This window comes from Pseudophryne corroboree, chromosome 3, assembly GCF_028390025.1.
Source record: "Pseudophryne corroboree isolate aPseCor3 chromosome 3, aPseCor3.hap2, whole genome shotgun sequence".
Lineage (NCBI taxonomy): Eukaryota > Metazoa > Chordata > Amphibia > Anura > Myobatrachidae > Pseudophryne > Pseudophryne corroboree.
In genome coordinates this window covers 115,974,639-115,989,126 of record NC_086446.1, presented here as the reverse complement: position 1 = coordinate 115,989,126, position 14,488 = coordinate 115,974,639, and the positions used below count along the sequence as shown (strand labels likewise).

Here is a 14,488-nt window from a genome sequence, read left to right as displayed (position 1 = left end):
TAACAGAAACCATAAAGCTCATCTACAGCCACACCACACTGGATACGCCCAATCTCATCTGATCTTGGAAGCTAAGCAGTGTTGGGCCTGGTTAGTACTTGGATGGGAGACCACCTGGGAATACAAGGTGCTGTAGATATTTTTATACTACCAACACCGTTCTGTTGATGCATTCCATTTTCAAACGTATTCATTTATGAACCAGTAGTTAGAAGTAGAAAAGTTCTAACAGAAACCATAAAGCTCATCTACAGCCACACCACACTGGATACGCCCAATCTCATCTGATCTTGGAAGCTAAGCAATGTTGGGCCTGGTTAGTACTTGGATGGGAGACCACCTGGGAATACAAGGTGCTGTAGATATTTTTATACTACCAACACCGTTCTGTTGATGCATTCCATTTTCAAAAGTATTCATTTATGAACCAGTAGTTAGAAGTAGAAAAGTTCTAACAGAAACCATAAAGCTCATCTACAGCCACACCACACTGGATACGCCCAATCTCATCTGATCTTGGAAGCTAAGCAGTGTTGGGCCTGGTTAGTACTTGGATGGGAGACCACCTGGGAATACAAGGTGCTGTAGATATTTTTATACTGCCAACACCGTTCTGTTGATGCATTCCATTTTCAAACATATTCATTTATGAACCAGTAGTTAGAAGTAGAAAAGTTCTAACAGAAACCATAAAGCTCATCTACAGCCACACCACATTGGATACACCCAATCTCATCTGATCTTGGAAGCTAAGCAGTGTTGGGCCTGGTTAGTACTTGGATGGGAGACCACCTGGGAATACAAGGTGCTGTAGATATTTTTATACTGCCAACACCGTTCTGTTGATGCATTCCATTTTCAAACGTATTCATTTATGAACCAGTAGTTAGAAGTAGAAAAGTTCTAACAGAAACCATAAAGCTCATTTATAGCCACACCACACTGGATACGTCCAATCTCATCTGATCTTGGAAGCTAAGCAGTGTTGGGCCTGGTTAGTACTTGGATGGGAGACCACCTGGGAATACAAGGTGCTGTAGATATTTTTATACTACCAACACCGTTCTGTTGATGCATTCCATTTTCAAACGTATTCATTTATGAACCAGTAGTTAGAAGTAGAAAAGTTCTAACAGAAACCATAAAGCTCATCTACAGCCACACCACACTGGATACGCCCAATCTCATCTGATCTTGGAAGCAAAGCAGTGTTGGGCCTGGTTAGTACTTGGATGGGAGACCACCTGGGAATACAAGGTGCTGTAGATATTTTTATACTACCAACAGCGTTCTGTTGATGCATTCCATTTTCAAAAGTATTCATTTATGAACCAGTAGTTAGAAGTAGAAAAGTTCTAACAGAAACCATAAAGCTCATCTACAGCCACACCACACTGGATACGCCCAATCTCATCTGATCTTGGAAGCTAAGCAGTGTTGGGCCTGGTTAGTACTTGGATGGGAGACCACCTGGGAATACAAGGTGCTGTAAATAATTTTATACTGCCAACACCGTTCTGTTGATGCATTCCATTTTAAAACGTATTCATTTATGAACCAGTAGTTAGAAGTAGAAAAGTTCTAACAGAAACCACAAAGTTCATCTACAGCCACACCACACTGGATACGCCCAATCTCATCTGATCTTGGAAGCTAAGCAGTGTTGGGCCTGGTTAGTACTTGGATGGGATACCACCTGGGAATACAAGGTGCTGTAGATATTTTTATACTACCAACACCATTCTGTTGATGCATTCCATTTTCAAACGTATTCATTTATGAACCAGTAGTTAGAAGTAGAAAAGTTCTAACAGAAACCATAAAGTTCATCTACAGCCACACCACACTGGATACGCCCAATCTCATCTGATCTTGGAAGCTAAGCAGTGTTGGGCCTGGTTAGTACTTTGATGGGAGACCACCTGGGAATACAAGGTGCTGTAGATATTTTTATACTGCCAACACCGTTCTGTTGATGCATTCCATTTTCAAACATATTAATTTATGAACCAGTAGTTAGAAGTAGAAAAGTTCTAACAGAAACCAAAAAGCTCATCTACAGCCACACCACAATGGATACGCCCAATCTCATCTGATCTTGGAAGCTAAGCAGTGTTGGGCCTGATTAGTACTTGGATGGGAGACCACTTGGGAATACAAGATGCTGTAGATATTTTTATACTGCCAACACCGTTCTGTTGATGCATTCCATTTTCAAACGTATTCATTTATGAACCAGTAGTTAGAAGTAGAAAAGTTCTAACAGAAACCGTAAAACTCATCTACAGCCACACAACACTGGATACGCCCAATCTCATCTGATCTTGGAAGCTAAGCAGTGTTGGGCCTGGTTAGTACTTGGATGGAAGACCACCTGAGAATACAAGGTGCTGTAGATATTTTTATACTACCAACACCGTTCTGTTGATGCATTCCATTTTCAAACGTATTCATTTATGAACCAGTAGTTAGAAGTAGAAAAGTACTAACAGAAACCATAAAGCTCTTCTACAGCCACACCACACTGGATATGCCCAATCTCATCTGATCTAGGAAGCTAAGCAGTGTTGGGCCTGGTTAGTACTTGGATGGGAGACCACCTGGGAATACATAGGTGCTGTAGATATTTTTATACTGCCAACACCGTTCTGTTGATGCATTCCATTTTCAAACGTATTCATTTATGAACCAGTAGTTAGAAGTAGAAAAGTTCTAACAGAAACCACAAAGGTCATCTACAGCCACACCACACTGGATACGCCCAATCTCATCTGATCTAGGAAGCTAAGCAGTGTTGGGCCTGGTTAGTACTTGGATGGGACACCACCTGGTAATACAAGGTGTTGTAGATATTTTTATACTACCAACACCGTTCTGTTGATGCATTCCATTTTCAAACGTATTCATTTAAGAACCAGTAGTTAGAAGTAGAAAAGTTCTAACAGAAACCAGAAAGTTCATCTACAGCCACACCACACTGGATACGCCCAATCTCATCTGATCTTGGAAGCTAAGCAGTGTTGGGCCTGGTTAGTACTTTGATGGGAGACCACCTGGGAATACAAGGTGCTGTAGATATTTTTATACTGCCAACACCGTTCTGTTGATGCATTCCATTTTCAAACGTATTCATTTATGAACCAGTAGTTAGAAGTAGAAAAGTTTTAACAGAAACCACAAAGCTCATCTACAGCCACACCACACTGAATACGCCCAATCTCCTCTGATCTTGGAAGCTAAGCAGTGTTGGGCCTGGTTAGTACTTTGATGGGAGACCACCTGGGAATACAAGGTGCTGTAGATATTTTTATACTGCCAACACCGTTCTGTTGATGCATTCCATTTTCAAACGTATTCATTTATGAACCAGTAGTTAGAAGTAGAAAAGTTCTAACAGAAACCATAAAGCTCATCTACAGCCACACCACACTGGATACGCCCAATCTCATCTGATCTTGGAAGCTTAGCAGTGTTGGGCCTGGTTAGTACTTGGATGGGAGACCACCTGGGAATACAAGGTGCTGTAGATATTTTTAAACTACCAACACCGTTCTGTTGATGCATTCCATTTTCAAACGTATTCATTTATGAACCAGTAGTTAGAAGTAGAAAAGTACTAACAGAAACCATAAAGCTCTTCTACAGCCACACCACACTGGATATGCCCAATCTCATCTGATCTTGGAAGCTAAGCAGTGTTGGGCCTGGTTAGTACTTGGATGGGAGACCACCTGGGAATACAAGGTGCTGTAGATATTTTTATACTGCCAACACCGTTCTGTTGATGCATTCCATTTTCAAACGTATTCATTTATGAACCAGTAGTTAGAAGTAGAAAAGTTCTAACAGAAACCACAAAGCTCATCTACAGCCACACCACAATGGATACGCCCAATCTCATCTGATCTTGGAAGCTAAGCAGTGTTGGGCCTGATTAGTACTTGGATGGGAGACCACTTGGGAATACAAGATGCTGTAGATATTTTTATACTGCCAACACCGTTCTGTTGATTCATTCCATTTTCAAACGTATTCATTTATGAACCAGTAGTTAGAAGTAGAAAAGTTCTAACAGAAACCGTAAAACTCATCTACAGCCACACTACACTGGATACGCCCAATCTCATCTGATCTTGGAAGCTAAGCAGTGTTGGGCCTGGTTAGTACTTGGATGGAAGACCACCTGAGAATACAAGGTGCTGTAGATATTTTTATACTACCAACACCGTTCTGTTGATGCATTCCATTTTCAAACGTATTCATTTATGAACCAGTAGTTAGAAGTAGAAAAGTACTAACAGAAACCATAAAGCTCTTCTACAGCCACACCACACTGGATATGCCCAATCTCATCTGATCTAGGAAGCTAAGCAGTGTTGGGCCTGGTTAGTACTTGGATGGGAGACCACCTGGGAATACATAGGTGCTGTAGATATTTTTATACTGCCAACACCGTTCTGTTGATGCATTCCATTTTCAAACGTATTCATTTATGAACCAGTAGTTAGAAGTAGAAAAGTTCTAACAGAAACCAGAAAGGTCATCTACAGCCACACCACACTGGATACGCCCAATCTCATCTGATCTAGGAAGCTAAGCAGTGTTGGGCCTGGTTAGTACTTGGATGGGAGACCACCTGGTAATACAAGGTGTTGTAGATATTTTTATACTACCAACACCGTTCTGTTGATGCATTCCATTTTCAAACGTATTCATTTATGAACCAGTAGTTAGAAGTAGAAAAGTTCTAACAGAAACCAGAAAGTTCATCTACAGCCACACCACACTGGATACGCCCAATCTCATCTGATCTTGGAAGCTAAGCAGTGTTGGGCCTGGTTAGTACTTTGATGGGAGACCACCTGGGAATACAAGGTGCTGTAGATATTTTTATACTGCCAACACCGTTCTGTTGATGCATTCCATTTTCAAACGTATTCATTTATGAACCAGTAGTTAGAAGTAGAAAAGTTTTAACAGAAACCACAAAGCTCATCTACAGCCACACCACACTGAATACGCCCAATCTCCTCTGATCTTGGAAGCTAAGCAGTGTTGGGCCTGGTTAGTACTTTGATGGGAGACCACCTGGGAATACAAGGTGCTGTAGATATTTTTATACTGCCAACACCGTTTTGTTGATGCATTCCATTTTCAAACGTATTCATTTATGAACCAGTAGTTAGAAGTAGAAAAGTTCTAACAGAAACCATAAAGCTCATCTACAGCCACACCACACTGGATACGCCCAATCTCATCTGATCTTGGAAGCTTAGCAGTGTTGGGCCTGGTTAGTACTTGGATGGGAGACCACCTGGGAATACAAGGTGCTGTAGATATTTTTAAACTACCAACACCGTTCTGTTGATGCATTCCATTTTCAAACGTATTCATTTATGAACCAGTAGTTAGAAGTAGAAAAGTACTAACAGAAACCATAAAGCTCTTCTACAGCCACACCACACTGGATATGCCCAATCTCATCTGATCTTGGAAGCAAAGCAGTGTTGGGCCTGGTTAGTACTTGGATGGGAGACCACCTGGGAATACAAGGTGCTGTAGATATTTTTATACTGCCAACACCGTTCTGTTGATGCATTCCATTTTCAAACGTATTCATTTATGAACCAGTAGTTAGAAGTAGAAAAGTTCTAACAGAAACCACAAAGCTCATCTACAGCCACACCACACTGGATATGCCCAATCTCATCTGATCTTGGTAGCTAAGCAGTGTTGGGGCTGGTTAGTACTTGGATGGGAGACCACCGGGGAATACAAGGTGCTGTAGATATTTTTATACTGCCAACACCGTTCTGTTGATGTATTCCATTTTCAAATGTATTCATTTATGAACCAGTAGTTAGAAGTAGAAAAGTTCTAACAGAAACCAGAAAGTTCATCTACAGCCACACCACACTGGATACGCCCAATCTCATCTGATCTTGGAAGCTAAGCAGTGTTGGGCCTGGTTAGTACTTTGATGGGAGACCACCTGGGAATACAAGGTGCTGTAGATATTTTTATACTGCCAACACCGTTCTGTTGATGCATTCCATTTTCAAACGTATTCATTTATGAACCAGTAGTTAGAAGTAGAAAAGTTCTAACAGAAACCACAAAGCTCATCTACAGCCACACCACACTGGATACGTCCAATCTCCTCTGATCTTGGAAGCTAAGCAGTGTTGGGCCTGGTTAGTACTTGGATTTGAGATCACCTGGGAATACAAGGTGCTGTAGATATTTTTATACTGCCAACACCGTTCTGTTGATGCATTCCATTTTCAAACGTATTCATTTATGAACCAGTAGTTAGAAGTAGAAAAGTTCTAACAGAAACCACAGAGCTCATCTACAGCCACACCACACTGGATACGCCCAATCTCATCTGATCTTGGAAGCTAAGCAGTGTTGGGCCTGGTTATTACTTGGATGGGAGACCACCTGGAAATACAAAGTGCTGTCGATATTTTTATACTACCAACACCGTTCTGTTGATGCATTCCATTTTCAAACGTATTCATTTATGAACCAGTAGTTAGAAGTAGAAAAGTTCTAACAGAAACCATAAAGCTCATCTACAGCCACACCACACTGGATACGCCCAATCTCATCTGATCTTGGAAGCTTAGCAGTGTTGGGCCTGGTTAGTACTTGGATGGGAGACCACCTGGGAATACAAGGTGCTATAGATATTTTTATACTGCCAACACCGTTCTGTTGATGCATTCCATTTTCAAACGTATTCATTTATGAACCAGTAGTTAGAAGTAGAAAAGTTCTAACAGAAACCAGAAAGTTCATCTACAGCAACACCACACTGGATACGCCTAATCTCATCTGATCTTGGAAGCTAAGCAGTGTTGGGCCTGGTTAGTACTTGGATGGGAGACCACCTGAGAATACAAGGTGCTGTAGATATTTTTATACTACCATCACCGTTCTGTTGATGCATTCCATTTTCAAGCGTATTCATTTATGAACCAGTAGTTAGAAGTAGAAAAGTACTAACAGAAACCATAAAGCTCTTCTACAGCCACACCACACTGGATATGCCCAATCTCATCTGATCTTGGAAGCTAAGCAGTGTTGGGCCTGGTTTGTACTTGGATGGGAGACCACCTGGGAATACATAGGTGCTGTAGATATTTTTATACTGCCAACACCGTTCTGTTGATGCATTCCATTTTCAAACGTATTCATTTATGAACCAGTAGTTAGAAGTAGAAAAGTTCTAACAGAAACCACAAAGCTCATCTACAGCCACACCTCACTGGATACGCCCAATCTCATCTGATCTAGGAAGCTAAGCAGTGTTGGGCCTGGTTTGTACTTGGATGGGAGACAACCTGGGAATACAAGGTGTTGTAGATATTTTTATACTACCAACACTGTTCTGTTGATGCATTCCATTTTCAAACGTATTCATTTATGAACCAGTAGTTAGAAGTAGAAAAGTTCTAACAGAAACCAGAAAGTTCATCTACAGCCACACCACACTGGATACGCCCAATCTCATCTGATCTTGGAAGCTAAGCAGTGTTGGGCCTGGTTAGTACTTTGATGGGAGACCACCTGGGAATACAAGGTGCTGTAGATATTTTTATACTGCCAACACCGTTCTGTTGATGCATTCCATTTTCAAACGTATACATTTATGAACCAGTAGTTAGAAGTAGAAAAGTTCTAACAGAAACCACAAAGCTCATCTACAGCCACACCACACTGGATACGCCCAATCTCATCTGATCTTGGAAGCTTAGCAGTGTTGGGCATGGCTATTACTTGGATGGGAGACCACCTGGAAATACAAAGTGCTGTAGATATTTTTATACTACCAACACCGTTCTGTTGATGCATTCCATTTTCAAACGTATTCATTTATGAACCAGTAGTTAGAAGTAGAAAAGTTCTAACAGAAACCATAAAGCTCATCTACAGCCACACCACACTGGATACGCCCAATCTCATCTGATCTTGGAAGCTAAGCAGTGTTGGGCCTGGTTAGTACTTGGATGGGAGACCACCTGGGAATACAAGGTGCTGTAGATATTTTTATACTACCAACACCGTTCTGTTGATGCATTCCATTTTCAAACGTATTCATTTATGAACCAGTAGTTAGAAGTAGAAAAGTTCTAACAGAAACCACAAAGATCATCTACAGCCACACCACACTGGATACGCCCAATCTCATCTGATCTTGGAAGCTAAGCAGTGTTGGGCCTGGTTAGTACTTGGATGGGAGACCACCTGGGAATACAAGGTGCTGTAGATATTTTTATACTGCCAACACCGTTCTGTTGATGCATTCCATTTTCAAACGTGTTCATTTATGAACCAGTAGTTAGAAGTAGAAAAGTTCTAACAGAAACCACAAAGCTCATCTACAGCCACACCACACTGGATACGCCCAATCTCATCTGATCTTGGAAGCTAAGCAGTGTTGGGCCTGGTTAGTACTTTGATGGGAGACCACCTGGGAATACAAGGTGCTGTAGATATTTTTATACTGCCAACACCGTTCTGTTGATGCATTCCATTTTCAAACGTATTCATTTATGAACCAGTAGTTAGAAGTAGAAAAGTTCTAACAGAAACCATAAAGCTCATCTACAGCCACATCACACTGGATACGCCCAATCTCATCTGATCTTGGAAGCTTAGCAGTGTTGGGCCTGGTTAGTACTTGGATGGGAGACCACCTGGGAATACAAGGTGCTGTAGATATTTTTATACTGCCAACACCGTTCTGTTGATGCATTCCATTTTCAAATGTATTCATTTATGAACCAGTAGTTAGAAGTAGAAAAGTACTAACAGAAATCATAAAGCTCTTCTACAGCCACACCACACTGGATATGCCCAATCTCATCTGATCTTGGAAGCTAAGCAGTGTTGGGCCTGGTTAGTACTTGGATGGGAAACCACCTGGGAATACAAGGTGCTGTAGATAATTTTATACTGCCAACACCGTTCTGTTGATGCATTCCATTTTAAAACGTATTCATTTATGAACCAGTAGTTAGAAGTAGAAAAGTTCTAACAGAAACCAGAAAGTTCATCTACAGCAACACCACACTGGATACGCCCAATCTCATCTGATCTTGGAAGCTAAGCAGTGTTGGGCCTGGTTAGTACTTGGATGGGAGATCACCTGAGAATACAAGGTGCTATAGATATTTTTATACTACCAACACCGTTCTGTTGATGCATTCCATTTTCAAACGTATTCATTTATGAACCAGTAGTTAGAAGTAGAAAAGTTCTAACAGAAACCATAAAGCTCATCTACAGCCACACCACACTGGATACGCCCAATCTCATCTGATCTTGGAAGCTTAGCAGTGTTGGGCCTGGTTAGTACTTGGATGGGAGACCACCTGGGAATACAAGGTGCTATAGATATTTTTATACTGCCAACACCGTTCTGTTGATGCATTCCATTTTCAAACGTATTCATTTATGAACCAGTAGTTAGAAGTAGAAAAGTTCTAACAGAAACCACAAAGCTCATCTACAGCCACACCACACTGGATACGCCCAATCTCATCTGATCTTGGAAGCTAAGCAGTGTTGGGCCTTGTTAGTACTTGGATGGGAGACCACCTGGGAATACAAGGTGCTGTAGATATTTTTATACTGATAACACCGTTCTGTTGATGCATTCCATTTTCAAATGTATTTATTTATGAACCAGTAGTTAGAAGTAGAAAAGTACTAACAGAAATCATAAAGCTCTTCTACAGCCACACCACTCTGGATATGCCCAATCTCATCTGATCTTGGAAGCTAAGCAGTGTTGGGCCTGGTTAGTACTTGGATGGGAGACCACCTGGGAATACAAGGTGCTGTAGATAATTTTATACTGCCAACACCGTTCTGTTGATGCATTCCATTTTAAAACGTATTCATTTATGAACCAGTAGTTAGAAGTAGAAAAGTTCTAACAGAAACCAGAACGTTCATCTACAGCAACACCACACTGGATACGCCTAATCTCATCTGATCTTGGAAGCTAAGCAGTGTTGGGCCTGGTTAGTACTTGGATGGGAGACCACCTGAGAATACAAGGTGCTGTAGATATTTTTATACTACCATCACCGTTCTGTTGATGCATTCCATTTTCAAACGTATTCATTTATGAACCAGTAGTTAGAAGTAGAAAAGTACTAACAGAAACCATAAAGCTCTTCTACAGCCACACCACACTGGATATGCCCAATCTCATCTGATCTTGGAAGCTAAGCAGTGTTGGGCCTGGTTTGTACTTGGATGGGAGACCACCTGGGAATACATAGGTGCTGTAGATATTTTTATACTGCCAACACCGTTCTGTTGATGCATTCCATTTTCAAACGTATTCATTTATGAACCAGTAGTTAGAAGTAGAAAAGTTCTAACAGAAACCACAAAGCTCATCTACAGCCACACCTCACTGGATACGCCCAATCTCATCTGATCTAGGAAGCTAAGCAGTGTTGGGCATAGTTTGTACTTGGATGGGAGACCACCTGGGAATACAAGGTGTTGTAGATATTTTTATACTACCAACACCGTTCTGTTGATGCATTCCATTTTCAAACGTATTCATTTATGAACCAGTAGTTAGAAGTAGAAAAGTTCTAACAGAAACCAGAAAGTTCATCTACAGCCACACCACACTGGATACGCCCATTCTCATCTGATCTTGGAAGCTAAGCAGTGTTGGGCCTGGTTAGTGCTTTGATGGGAGACCACCTGGGAATACAAGGTGCTGTAGATATTTTTATACTGCCAACACCGTTCTGTTGATGCATTCCATTTTCAAACGTATTCATTTATGAACCAGTAGTTAGAAGTAGAAAAGTTCTAACAGAAACCACAAAGCTCATCTACAGCCACACCACACTGGATACGCCCAATCTCATCTGATCTTGGAAGCTTAGCAGTGTTGGGCATGGTTATTACTTGGATGGGAGACCACCTGGAAATACAAAGTGCTGTAGATATTTTTATACTACCAACACCGTTCTGTTGATGCATTCCATTTTCAAACGTATTCATTTATGAACCAGTAGTTAGAAGTAGAAAAGTACTAACAGAAACCATAAAGCTCTTCTACAGCCACACCACACTGGATATGCCCAATCTCATCTGATCTTGGAAGCTAAGCAGTGTTGGGCCTGGTTAGTACTTGGATGGGAGACCACCTGGGAATACAAGGTGCTGTAGATATTTTTATACTGCCAACACCGTTCTGTTGATGCATTCCATTTTCAAACGTATTCATTTATGAACCAGTAGTTAGAAGTAGACAAGTTCTAACAGAAATCATAAAGCCCTTCTACAGCCACACCACACTGGATATGCCCAATCTCATCTGATCTTGGAAGCTAAGCAGTGTTGGGCCTGGTTAATACTTGGATGGGAGACCACCTGGGAATACATAGGTGCTGTAGATATTTTTATACTGCCAACACCGTTCTGTTGATGCATTCCATTTTTAAACGTATTCATTTATGAACCAGTAGTTAGAAGTAGAAAAGTTCTAACAGAAACCACAAAGGTCATCTACAGCCACACCACACTGGATACGCCCAATCTCATCTGATCTAGGAAGCTAAGCAGTGTTGGGCCTGGTTAGTACTTGGATGGGAGACCACCTGGGAATACAAGGTGTTGTAGATATTTTTATACTACCAACACCGTTCTGTTGATGCATTCCATTTTCAAACGTATTCATTTATGAACCAGTAGTTAGAAGTAGAAAAGATCTAACAGAAACCATAAAGCTCATCTACAGCCACACCACACTGGATACGCCCAATCTCATCTGATCTTGGAAGCTAAGCAGTGTTGGGCCTGGTTAGTACTTGGATGGGAGACCACCTGGGAATACAAGGTGCTGTAGATATTTTTATACTACCAACACCGTTCTGTTGATGCATTCCATTTTCAAACGTATTCATTTATGAACCAGTAGTTAGAAGTAGAAAAGTTCTAACAGAAACCACAAAGATTATCTACAGCCACACCACACTGGATACGCCCAATCTCATCTGATCTTGGAAGCTAAGCAGTGTTGGGCCTGGTTAGTACTTGGATGGGAGACCACGTGGGAATACAAGGTGCTGTAGATATTTTTATACTGCCAACACCGTTCTGTTGATGCATTCCATTTTCAAACGTATTCATTTATGAACCAGTAGTTAGAAGTAGAAAAGTTCTAACAGAAACCATAAAGCTCATCTACAGCCACATCACACTGGATACGCCCAATCTCATCTGATCTTGGAAGCTTAGCAGTGTTGGGCCTGGTTAGTACTTGGATGGGAGACCACCTGGGAATACAAGGTGCTGTAGATATTTTTATACTGCCAACACCGTTCTGTTGATGCATTCCATTTTCAAATGTATTCATTTATGAACCAGTAGTTAGAAGTAGAAAAGTACTAACAGAAATCATAAAGCTCTTCTACAGCCACACCACACTGGATATGCCCAATCTCATCTGATCTTGGAAGCTAAGCAGTGTTGGGCCTGGTTAGTACTTGGATGGGAAACCACCTGGGAATACAAGGTGCTGTAGATAATTTTATACTGCCAACACCGTTCTGTTGATGCATTCCATTTTAAAACGTATTCATTTATGAACCAGTAGTTAGAAGTAGAAAAGTTCTAACAGAAACCAGAAAGTTCATCTACAGCAACACCACACTGGATACGCCCAATCTCATCTGATCTTGGAAGCTAAGCAGTGTTGGGCCTGGTTAGTACTTGGATGGGAGATCACCTGAGAATACAAGGTGCTATAGATATTTTTATACTACCAACACCGTTCTGTTGATGCATTCCATTTTCAAACGTATTCATTTATGAACCAGTAGTTAGAAGTAGAAAAGTACTAACAGAAACCATAAAGCTCTTCTACAGCCACACCACACTGGATATGCCCAATCTCATCTGATCTTGGAAGCTAAGCAGTGTTGGGCCAGGTTACTACTTGGATGGGAGACCACCTGGGAATACATAGGTGCTGTAGATATTTTTATACTGCCAACACCGTTCTGTTGATGCATTCCATTTTCAAACGTATTCATTTATGAACCAGTAGTTAGAAGTAGAAAAGTTCTAACAGAAACCACAAAGGTCATCTACAGCCACACCACACTGGATACGCCCAATCTCATCTGATCTAGGAAGCTAAGCAGTGTTGGGCCTGGTTAGTACTTGGATGGGAGACCACCTGGGAATACAAGGTGTTGTAGATATTTTTATACTACCAACACCGTTCTGTTGATGCATTCCATTTTCAAACGTATTCATTTATGAACCAGTAGATAGAAGTAGAAAAGTTCTAACAGAAACCATAAAGCTCATCTACAGCCACACCACACTGGATACGCCCAATCTCATCTGATCTTGGAAGCTAAGCAGTGTTGGGCCTGGTTAGTACTTGGATGGGAGACCACCTGGGAATACAAGGTGCTGTAGATATTTTTATACTACCAACACCGTTCTGTTGATGCATTCCATTTTCAAACGTATTCATTTATGAACCAGTAGTTAGAAGTAGAAAAGTTCTAACAGAAACCACAAAGCTCATCTACAGCTACACCACACTGGATACGCCCAATCTCATCTGATCTTGGAAGCTAAGCAGTGTTGGGCCTGGTTAGTACTTGGATGGGAGACCACCTGGGAATACATAAGTGCTGTAGATATTTTTATACTGCCAACACCGTTCTGTTGATGCATTCCATTTTCAAACGTATTCATTTATGAACCAGTAGTTAGAAGTAGAAAAGTTCTAACAGAAACCACAAAGGTCATATACAGCCACACCACACTGGATACGCCCAATCTCATCTGATCTAGGAAGCTAAGCAGTGTTCGGCCTGGTTAGTACTTGGATGTGAGACCACCTGGGAATACAAGGTGTTGTAGATATTTTTATACTACAACACCGTTCTGTTGATGCATTCCATTTTCAAACGTATTCATTTATGAACCAGTAGTTAGAAGTAGAAAAGTTCTAACAGAAACCAGAAAGTTCATCTACAGCCACACCACACTGGATACGCCCAATCTCATCTGATCTAGGAAGCTAAGCAGTGTTGGGCCTGGTTAGTACTTTGATGGGAAACCACCTGGGAATACAAGGTGCTGTAGATATTTTTATACTGCCAACACCGTTCTGTTGATGCATTCCATTTTCAAACGTATTCATTTATGAACCAGTAGTTAGAAGTAGTAAAGTTCTAACAGAAACCACAAAGCTCATCTACAGCCACACTAACTGGATACGCCCAATCTCCTCTGATCTTGGAAGCTAAGCAGTGTTGGGCCTGGTTAGTACTTGGATGGGAGACCACCTGGGAATACAAGGTGCTGTAGATATTTTTATACTGCCAACACCGTTCTGTTGATGCATTCCATTTTCAAACGTATTCATTTATGAACCAGTAGTTAGAAGTAGAAAAGTTCTAACAGAAACCACAAAGCT

The 14,488-nt window shown here is 41.1% G+C and overlaps 40 non-coding genes and 24 pseudogenes across 40 annotated transcripts; all 64 read left to right on the top strand.

Annotated features, from left to right (window-relative positions):
• The first annotated feature begins 20 nt into the window (after positions 1-20).
• On the top strand, positions 21-139 carry LOC134897725 (5S ribosomal RNA). Its single transcript, XR_010172140.1, has one exon. It is a non-coding gene; the product is annotated as a 5S ribosomal RNA (ribosomal RNA).
• A 107-nt stretch (positions 140-246) lies between these two features.
• LOC135062946 (5S ribosomal RNA) lies at positions 247-365 on the top strand. The gene has a single exon (XR_010249288.1). It is a non-coding gene; the product is annotated as a 5S ribosomal RNA (ribosomal RNA).
• A 107-nt stretch (positions 366-472) lies between these two features.
• LOC134897714 (5S ribosomal RNA) lies at positions 473-591 on the top strand. Its single transcript, XR_010172139.1, has one exon. It is a non-coding gene; the product is annotated as a 5S ribosomal RNA (ribosomal RNA).
• A 107-nt stretch (positions 592-698) lies between these two features.
• On the top strand, positions 699-817 carry LOC135059708 (5S ribosomal RNA). The gene has a single exon (XR_010246109.1). It is a non-coding gene; the product is annotated as a 5S ribosomal RNA (ribosomal RNA).
• A 107-nt stretch (positions 818-924) lies between these two features.
• LOC135069391 (5S ribosomal RNA) lies at positions 925-1,043 on the top strand. Its single transcript, XR_010255574.1, has one exon. It is a non-coding gene; the product is annotated as a 5S ribosomal RNA (ribosomal RNA).
• A 107-nt stretch (positions 1,044-1,150) lies between these two features.
• Positions 1,151-1,269, top strand: LOC135060364 (5S ribosomal RNA). The gene has a single exon (XR_010246758.1). It is a non-coding gene; the product is annotated as a 5S ribosomal RNA (ribosomal RNA).
• Positions 1,270-1,376: 107 nt separating this feature from the next.
• On the top strand, positions 1,377-1,495 carry LOC135062644 (5S ribosomal RNA). The gene has a single exon (XR_010248992.1). It is a non-coding gene; the product is annotated as a 5S ribosomal RNA (ribosomal RNA).
• Positions 1,496-1,602: 107 nt separating this feature from the next.
• LOC135059255 (5S ribosomal RNA) lies at positions 1,603-1,721 on the top strand. The gene has a single exon (XR_010245666.1). It is a non-coding gene; the product is annotated as a 5S ribosomal RNA (ribosomal RNA).
• Positions 1,722-1,828: 107 nt separating this feature from the next.
• Positions 1,829-1,947, top strand: LOC134901269 (5S ribosomal RNA). The gene has a single exon (XR_010174760.1). It is a non-coding gene; the product is annotated as a 5S ribosomal RNA (ribosomal RNA).
• Positions 1,948-2,054: 107 nt separating this feature from the next.
• Positions 2,055-2,173, top strand: LOC134887677 (5S ribosomal RNA; annotated as a pseudogene).
• Positions 2,174-2,280: 107 nt separating this feature from the next.
• On the top strand, positions 2,281-2,399 carry LOC134887638 (5S ribosomal RNA; annotated as a pseudogene).
• Positions 2,400-2,506: 107 nt separating this feature from the next.
• Positions 2,507-2,626, top strand: LOC134891215 (5S ribosomal RNA; annotated as a pseudogene).
• A 107-nt stretch (positions 2,627-2,733) lies between these two features.
• LOC134893255 (5S ribosomal RNA) lies at positions 2,734-2,852 on the top strand (annotated as a pseudogene).
• A 107-nt stretch (positions 2,853-2,959) lies between these two features.
• On the top strand, positions 2,960-3,078 carry LOC134901268 (5S ribosomal RNA). The gene has a single exon (XR_010174759.1). It is a non-coding gene; the product is annotated as a 5S ribosomal RNA (ribosomal RNA).
• A 107-nt stretch (positions 3,079-3,185) lies between these two features.
• LOC135064188 (5S ribosomal RNA) lies at positions 3,186-3,304 on the top strand. The gene has a single exon (XR_010250501.1). It is a non-coding gene; the product is annotated as a 5S ribosomal RNA (ribosomal RNA).
• Positions 3,305-3,411: 107 nt separating this feature from the next.
• LOC135066304 (5S ribosomal RNA) lies at positions 3,412-3,530 on the top strand. The gene has a single exon (XR_010252555.1). It is a non-coding gene; the product is annotated as a 5S ribosomal RNA (ribosomal RNA).
• Positions 3,531-3,637: 107 nt separating this feature from the next.
• LOC135064492 (5S ribosomal RNA) lies at positions 3,638-3,756 on the top strand. Its single transcript, XR_010250802.1, has one exon. It is a non-coding gene; the product is annotated as a 5S ribosomal RNA (ribosomal RNA).
• A 107-nt stretch (positions 3,757-3,863) lies between these two features.
• On the top strand, positions 3,864-3,982 carry LOC134887676 (5S ribosomal RNA; annotated as a pseudogene).
• A 107-nt stretch (positions 3,983-4,089) lies between these two features.
• Positions 4,090-4,208, top strand: LOC135069136 (5S ribosomal RNA). Its single transcript, XR_010255325.1, has one exon. It is a non-coding gene; the product is annotated as a 5S ribosomal RNA (ribosomal RNA).
• A 107-nt stretch (positions 4,209-4,315) lies between these two features.
• On the top strand, positions 4,316-4,435 carry LOC134891213 (5S ribosomal RNA; annotated as a pseudogene).
• A 107-nt stretch (positions 4,436-4,542) lies between these two features.
• LOC134890987 (5S ribosomal RNA) lies at positions 4,543-4,661 on the top strand (annotated as a pseudogene).
• A 107-nt stretch (positions 4,662-4,768) lies between these two features.
• Positions 4,769-4,887, top strand: LOC134901267 (5S ribosomal RNA). The gene has a single exon (XR_010174758.1). It is a non-coding gene; the product is annotated as a 5S ribosomal RNA (ribosomal RNA).
• A 107-nt stretch (positions 4,888-4,994) lies between these two features.
• LOC135064187 (5S ribosomal RNA) lies at positions 4,995-5,113 on the top strand. The gene has a single exon (XR_010250500.1). It is a non-coding gene; the product is annotated as a 5S ribosomal RNA (ribosomal RNA).
• Positions 5,114-5,220: 107 nt separating this feature from the next.
• LOC135066303 (5S ribosomal RNA) lies at positions 5,221-5,339 on the top strand. The gene has a single exon (XR_010252554.1). It is a non-coding gene; the product is annotated as a 5S ribosomal RNA (ribosomal RNA).
• Positions 5,340-5,446: 107 nt separating this feature from the next.
• LOC135069946 (5S ribosomal RNA) lies at positions 5,447-5,565 on the top strand. The gene has a single exon (XR_010256123.1). It is a non-coding gene; the product is annotated as a 5S ribosomal RNA (ribosomal RNA).
• Positions 5,566-5,672: 107 nt separating this feature from the next.
• Positions 5,673-5,791, top strand: LOC134891825 (5S ribosomal RNA; annotated as a pseudogene).
• Positions 5,792-5,898: 107 nt separating this feature from the next.
• Positions 5,899-6,017, top strand: LOC134901266 (5S ribosomal RNA). The gene has a single exon (XR_010174757.1). It is a non-coding gene; the product is annotated as a 5S ribosomal RNA (ribosomal RNA).
• A 107-nt stretch (positions 6,018-6,124) lies between these two features.
• Positions 6,125-6,243, top strand: LOC134894896 (5S ribosomal RNA; annotated as a pseudogene).
• Positions 6,244-6,350: 107 nt separating this feature from the next.
• On the top strand, positions 6,351-6,469 carry LOC134894096 (5S ribosomal RNA; annotated as a pseudogene).
• Positions 6,470-6,576: 107 nt separating this feature from the next.
• On the top strand, positions 6,577-6,695 carry LOC134886603 (5S ribosomal RNA). The gene has a single exon (XR_010170684.1). It is a non-coding gene; the product is annotated as a 5S ribosomal RNA (ribosomal RNA).
• A 107-nt stretch (positions 6,696-6,802) lies between these two features.
• On the top strand, positions 6,803-6,921 carry LOC135067618 (5S ribosomal RNA). Its single transcript, XR_010253829.1, has one exon. It is a non-coding gene; the product is annotated as a 5S ribosomal RNA (ribosomal RNA).
• A 107-nt stretch (positions 6,922-7,028) lies between these two features.
• LOC134888508 (5S ribosomal RNA) lies at positions 7,029-7,148 on the top strand (annotated as a pseudogene).
• Positions 7,149-7,255: 107 nt separating this feature from the next.
• LOC134894281 (5S ribosomal RNA) lies at positions 7,256-7,374 on the top strand (annotated as a pseudogene).
• A 107-nt stretch (positions 7,375-7,481) lies between these two features.
• On the top strand, positions 7,482-7,600 carry LOC134901264 (5S ribosomal RNA). The gene has a single exon (XR_010174755.1). It is a non-coding gene; the product is annotated as a 5S ribosomal RNA (ribosomal RNA).
• Positions 7,601-7,707: 107 nt separating this feature from the next.
• On the top strand, positions 7,708-7,826 carry LOC134895430 (5S ribosomal RNA; annotated as a pseudogene).
• Positions 7,827-7,933: 107 nt separating this feature from the next.
• On the top strand, positions 7,934-8,052 carry LOC134897703 (5S ribosomal RNA). Its single transcript, XR_010172138.1, has one exon. It is a non-coding gene; the product is annotated as a 5S ribosomal RNA (ribosomal RNA).
• Positions 8,053-8,159: 107 nt separating this feature from the next.
• On the top strand, positions 8,160-8,278 carry LOC134897692 (5S ribosomal RNA). The gene has a single exon (XR_010172137.1). It is a non-coding gene; the product is annotated as a 5S ribosomal RNA (ribosomal RNA).
• Positions 8,279-8,385: 107 nt separating this feature from the next.
• LOC134901263 (5S ribosomal RNA) lies at positions 8,386-8,504 on the top strand. Its single transcript, XR_010174754.1, has one exon. It is a non-coding gene; the product is annotated as a 5S ribosomal RNA (ribosomal RNA).
• A 107-nt stretch (positions 8,505-8,611) lies between these two features.
• LOC134885088 (5S ribosomal RNA) lies at positions 8,612-8,730 on the top strand. The gene has a single exon (XR_010169212.1). It is a non-coding gene; the product is annotated as a 5S ribosomal RNA (ribosomal RNA).
• A 107-nt stretch (positions 8,731-8,837) lies between these two features.
• Positions 8,838-8,956, top strand: LOC135068917 (5S ribosomal RNA). Its single transcript, XR_010255108.1, has one exon. It is a non-coding gene; the product is annotated as a 5S ribosomal RNA (ribosomal RNA).
• Positions 8,957-9,063: 107 nt separating this feature from the next.
• LOC134888248 (5S ribosomal RNA) lies at positions 9,064-9,182 on the top strand (annotated as a pseudogene).
• Positions 9,183-9,289: 107 nt separating this feature from the next.
• Positions 9,290-9,408, top strand: LOC134886601 (5S ribosomal RNA). Its single transcript, XR_010170682.1, has one exon. It is a non-coding gene; the product is annotated as a 5S ribosomal RNA (ribosomal RNA).
• A 107-nt stretch (positions 9,409-9,515) lies between these two features.
• Positions 9,516-9,634, top strand: LOC135065811 (5S ribosomal RNA). The gene has a single exon (XR_010252081.1). It is a non-coding gene; the product is annotated as a 5S ribosomal RNA (ribosomal RNA).
• A 107-nt stretch (positions 9,635-9,741) lies between these two features.
• Positions 9,742-9,860, top strand: LOC135068965 (5S ribosomal RNA). The gene has a single exon (XR_010255156.1). It is a non-coding gene; the product is annotated as a 5S ribosomal RNA (ribosomal RNA).
• A 107-nt stretch (positions 9,861-9,967) lies between these two features.
• Positions 9,968-10,086, top strand: LOC135067617 (5S ribosomal RNA). Its single transcript, XR_010253828.1, has one exon. It is a non-coding gene; the product is annotated as a 5S ribosomal RNA (ribosomal RNA).
• Positions 10,087-10,193: 107 nt separating this feature from the next.
• LOC134888507 (5S ribosomal RNA) lies at positions 10,194-10,313 on the top strand (annotated as a pseudogene).
• Positions 10,314-10,420: 107 nt separating this feature from the next.
• On the top strand, positions 10,421-10,539 carry LOC134893260 (5S ribosomal RNA; annotated as a pseudogene).
• Positions 10,540-10,646: 107 nt separating this feature from the next.
• Positions 10,647-10,765, top strand: LOC134888446 (5S ribosomal RNA; annotated as a pseudogene).
• A 107-nt stretch (positions 10,766-10,872) lies between these two features.
• On the top strand, positions 10,873-10,991 carry LOC134895018 (5S ribosomal RNA; annotated as a pseudogene).
• A 107-nt stretch (positions 10,992-11,098) lies between these two features.
• LOC135064491 (5S ribosomal RNA) lies at positions 11,099-11,217 on the top strand. The gene has a single exon (XR_010250801.1). It is a non-coding gene; the product is annotated as a 5S ribosomal RNA (ribosomal RNA).
• A 107-nt stretch (positions 11,218-11,324) lies between these two features.
• Positions 11,325-11,444, top strand: LOC134890588 (5S ribosomal RNA; annotated as a pseudogene).
• Positions 11,445-11,551: 107 nt separating this feature from the next.
• On the top strand, positions 11,552-11,670 carry LOC135069855 (5S ribosomal RNA). Its single transcript, XR_010256036.1, has one exon. It is a non-coding gene; the product is annotated as a 5S ribosomal RNA (ribosomal RNA).
• Positions 11,671-11,777: 107 nt separating this feature from the next.
• Positions 11,778-11,896, top strand: LOC134897681 (5S ribosomal RNA). Its single transcript, XR_010172136.1, has one exon. It is a non-coding gene; the product is annotated as a 5S ribosomal RNA (ribosomal RNA).
• A 107-nt stretch (positions 11,897-12,003) lies between these two features.
• Positions 12,004-12,122, top strand: LOC134901153 (5S ribosomal RNA). Its single transcript, XR_010174646.1, has one exon. It is a non-coding gene; the product is annotated as a 5S ribosomal RNA (ribosomal RNA).
• Positions 12,123-12,229: 107 nt separating this feature from the next.
• On the top strand, positions 12,230-12,348 carry LOC134885087 (5S ribosomal RNA). The gene has a single exon (XR_010169211.1). It is a non-coding gene; the product is annotated as a 5S ribosomal RNA (ribosomal RNA).
• A 107-nt stretch (positions 12,349-12,455) lies between these two features.
• On the top strand, positions 12,456-12,574 carry LOC135068916 (5S ribosomal RNA). Its single transcript, XR_010255107.1, has one exon. It is a non-coding gene; the product is annotated as a 5S ribosomal RNA (ribosomal RNA).
• Positions 12,575-12,681: 107 nt separating this feature from the next.
• On the top strand, positions 12,682-12,800 carry LOC134888247 (5S ribosomal RNA; annotated as a pseudogene).
• A 107-nt stretch (positions 12,801-12,907) lies between these two features.
• LOC134890338 (5S ribosomal RNA) lies at positions 12,908-13,027 on the top strand (annotated as a pseudogene).
• A 107-nt stretch (positions 13,028-13,134) lies between these two features.
• Positions 13,135-13,253, top strand: LOC135069854 (5S ribosomal RNA). The gene has a single exon (XR_010256035.1). It is a non-coding gene; the product is annotated as a 5S ribosomal RNA (ribosomal RNA).
• A 107-nt stretch (positions 13,254-13,360) lies between these two features.
• Positions 13,361-13,479, top strand: LOC134897670 (5S ribosomal RNA). Its single transcript, XR_010172135.1, has one exon. It is a non-coding gene; the product is annotated as a 5S ribosomal RNA (ribosomal RNA).
• Positions 13,480-13,586: 107 nt separating this feature from the next.
• LOC134887854 (5S ribosomal RNA) lies at positions 13,587-13,706 on the top strand (annotated as a pseudogene).
• Positions 13,707-13,813: 107 nt separating this feature from the next.
• LOC134896412 (5S ribosomal RNA) lies at positions 13,814-13,932 on the top strand (annotated as a pseudogene).
• A 106-nt stretch (positions 13,933-14,038) lies between these two features.
• Positions 14,039-14,157, top strand: LOC135070778 (5S ribosomal RNA). Its single transcript, XR_010256931.1, has one exon. It is a non-coding gene; the product is annotated as a 5S ribosomal RNA (ribosomal RNA).
• A 107-nt stretch (positions 14,158-14,264) lies between these two features.
• LOC134893922 (5S ribosomal RNA) lies at positions 14,265-14,382 on the top strand (annotated as a pseudogene).
• The last annotated feature ends 106 nt before the right edge of the window (positions 14,383-14,488 follow it).